This window comes from Gopherus flavomarginatus, chromosome 11, assembly GCF_025201925.1.
Source record: "Gopherus flavomarginatus isolate rGopFla2 chromosome 11, rGopFla2.mat.asm, whole genome shotgun sequence".
Taxonomy (NCBI): Eukaryota; Metazoa; Chordata; order Testudines; family Testudinidae; genus Gopherus; species Gopherus flavomarginatus.
In genome coordinates this window covers 8455720-8459321 of record NC_066627.1, presented here as the reverse complement: position 1 = coordinate 8459321, position 3602 = coordinate 8455720, and the positions used below count along the sequence as shown (strand labels likewise).

At 46.9% G+C, this 3602-nt stretch overlaps 1 non-coding gene across 1 annotated transcript; it reads right to left on the bottom strand.

Annotated features, from left to right (window-relative positions):
- Positions 1-1803: 1803 nt before the first annotated feature.
- TRNAS-AGA (transfer RNA serine (anticodon AGA)) lies at positions 1804-1886 on the bottom strand. Its single transcript has one exon. It is a non-coding gene; the product is annotated as a tRNA-Ser (tRNA).
- Positions 1887-3602: the final 1716 nt, after the last annotated feature.

The window sequence follows — 3602 nt, the reverse complement described above, 5'->3', positions numbered from 1 at the left end:
CACAGCACAAACCCACACAACAGAATCATATAGAAAGGCAGGGCAGGGAGGGACCCCGAGAGTCAGGGCCAAGTATCCCTAGGCCACCCCGACAGGTGTTTGAAGAATAGGGAAACAAAGGGCACCACGAACTTATGTTTTTTGGATGAGTCAAGAAAAGGGAGTAGAATTGTCCCCCTCGGGTAGCCCCTGTTCAATTCCAGATCCGAAAGCAAATCTCTTCTGCAAGAATATCCAAAAAATGTTGTGTTTCACTTTACTTCATAAGTACAGTTGTGTGGCAATTAAATGATGAGCCTAAAGTTTCATAAAAGTGTGGGAAATACGGATGTATTTGAGAAAATGGCTTGGAATGAAGGAAGACAAAAAATTGATGGGTCGAGAGAACAGGCCCTGTTTCCCCCTGGTTTGGAGCTTCTCTCACAGCTACTGGAATAGAAAAGCTAAGCAAATGGTGTTCTATTGTTCCAAAGGAGATTGAAGTGAGGCCATTTTCTCCGGATAGAATTAAATCGTAATGTCAGGAGTGGGATGTGAAACCACGTCTCTGTGCAGAGACCAGAACACCCATGGGACTGGAAGAAAAAGAGTCTTATAACTAGCACTTTAGACCAGTCCACCATCCTGATAATACAAAGAATATGACTTATCAACCCTAGTTTTCATTAATAGTTGATGAACTCTTTAGGGAGGTCGAGATGGCACATCTCTTTCAACTCCTAGAGACCTTCTACAGCACAGCTGATTTTTAGACACACTCACCTGGACCTAAAGTTACATGTTTCCTGGAGAGCTATGAGTTCTGAGGTGTTGGAATCTCCCTGCTCACATTTTAAGTGAACAAAAGATGGGTGCTGGCATTCTGAGACAGTAATGGTGAACCTCAAAATCCTGCCCTGGGGGCCAGAGAGTTAAGCAACCAGCCTCTACCAGGATAGCATCCTATCTGGGAACAACTCACTGGTCAATAGCTGGGGTGTGAAATTCTCATTTCTTTGTTGTTCTGTCACTGTAGTCCCCACTTTGCTATTGCTTGTCTGTATAATCTCTGTCTGGTGCTGTGATTGTTTCAGCCTGCTGTATAATTAATTTGTTGGGTGTAAACCAATTAAGGCAGTGGGGTATAATTGGTTAGATAATCATGTTACAATATGTTAGGATTGGTTAGTTACATTTCAGTAAAATGATTGGTTAAGGCACAGCTAAGCAGAACTCAAGTTTTACTATATAGTCTGCAGTCAATCAGAAAGTAAGGGGGGGAATGCGAATGGGAATAGGGGTAGGGGAATTGGAATTATGTTTTGCTAAGGGGGGAATAGGGACAGGGAAGGGGAACGGGGTCACAGGCAAGCCTCTGTGGTGTCAGAGCTGGGAAGGGGGATACTGAGGAAGGAAACTGGAATCATTGCTTGCTGGAAGTTTACCCCAATAAACATTGAATTGTTTTCACCTTTGAGCTTCATGTATTGCTGCTCTCTGGTCACGTGAGAAGGACCAGGGAATGGGAGGGTGATGGGATAAACCCTCTAACAAGTACGTCTCTCAGGGCGTGAAACCCCCCAGAACCAGTATAATTAAGCTGACCTAAGCCATGGTTAGATAGTGCTAAATGAAAGGAAAGATTGTTCTGTCAATGCAGCTACTACAGGGATGGAAAACCTCTCCCCTCACTGTAGCAACTGTCTACTCCACAGTGCTACAGCAGTATTTTAAGTGTAGACAGCCTCAGAGTGAGACCAGATTTGGCTCCATGGATGCTCAGGCACTAAGACGACAACAACAATGACAACACACTAATGCTTCCATAGTTGGCAGAATTCAAACCTGCATGGGGAAAGCCCCAATGGATTTCTAGTCCATCACCTTAACCACTCGGCCACAACTACTTGATGTGCAGCTGCTTCACTACACAATATTTCTGTTCTCACAGAATTGTCACTTCAAATTGCTCAGACCAGCTCTCCCAGCACACTCACGGCTGTGCATCAGTGTGTGTCCATGGTGAACAGCAAGAGTTCCTGCTCATTTCCTTTCCGGTTGGAGCACGATGAGAGTGTGTTTGTGGCTACACAAACAGATTGCTGTTCATTCCCCACACTGACAATTCAGACAGTTCCTTTCCTATTTGAATCTCTACATATCATTCCAACAGCCGGAGTCAGGATTTCTCTGGGGCACTAAAATTTTTCAGGGGGTTGATGCATGAATACAGCCTTGCATTCCATCCCTGATGTTTCCTGGACTAACAACAGCAGCAGAAAGAGCCGAGCCAATATCTCCCTGGCAAGGATGCAGATGACCACGTCCCCTCTGTCTGACCATTGCCATTGCAGGAGAGAAGGGTTCACTGGAATCGAATGCCCTGGCTCAGGGCTGGTCTACACTATGCATTTATATCGAATTTAGCAGCGTTAAACCAATTTAACCCTGCACTCGTCCACACAACGAAGCCCTTTATATTGATATAAAGGGCTGTTAAAATCGATTTCCGTACTCCTCCCCAACAAGGGGAGTAGCGCTGAAATCGGTATTGCCATGTCGCATTAGGGTTAGCGTCGCTGCAATTCGACGGTATTGGCCTCCAGGCGGTATCCCACAGTGCACCATTGTGACCACTCTGGAAAGCAGTCTGAACTCGGATGCACTGGCCAAGTAGACAGCAAAATCCCCGCAAACTTTTTAATTTCATTTCCTGTTTGCCCAGCGTGGAGCGCCGATCAGCATGGGTGGCCATGCAGTCCCAAAACCAAAAAGAGCTCCAGCATGGACCGTACGGGAGATACTGGATCTGATCACGGTATGGGGAGACAAATCTGTTCTATCAGAGCTCCGTTCCAGAAGATGAAATGCTAAAGCATTTGAAAAAATCTCCAGCATATGACAGACAGAGGCCACAACAGGGACTCAACACAGTGCTGTGTGACAAGCATCACGGAAAGCCAAAGAATCAAATGGACCCTCATGGAGGGAGGGAGGGGGGACTGAGGACTCAAGCTATCCCACAGTTCCTGCAGTCTCCGAAAAGTATTTGCATTCTTGGCTGAGCTCCCAATGCCTGAAGGGTCAAAAACATTGTTGCCAGTGGTTCAGGGAATATGTAATCAATTTACCCCTCCTCCCCCCCTCAAAGAAAAGGGAAAAAATTATTTCTCGCCTCTTTTCAATGTCACCGTATGTCTACTGGATGCTGCTGGTAGACGGGGCGCTGCAGCGCTAAACAGTAGCATCCTCTCCCCTCCCCTCCCCGGTGGCAGGTGGTATGGTACATTATGACTGATAGCTGTCCTCCTCCTCATCCTCCTGTGAGTGCTCCTGGCTGGCTGGCCTCAGTGAGGTCGGCTGGGGGCACCTGGGCAAAAATGGGAATGACTCCCGGTCATTCCCTTCTTTAAGCTTTGTGTCCTGGAGATTCAGTCCTGGCAGATGGTGCAATAGGGCTGGTAACCGTCCTCATCATAGCAGCTGGAGGCTGAGCTCCTCTCCCCTCCCCCCCACTTCATGTCTAATGGAGATTCTGGACTATCATAGCAGCAGGAGGCTGTGCTCCTCTCCTCCCCGACCCTTTAATGAGTAATGAAGATGTTCTGCCTGGAATATCATAG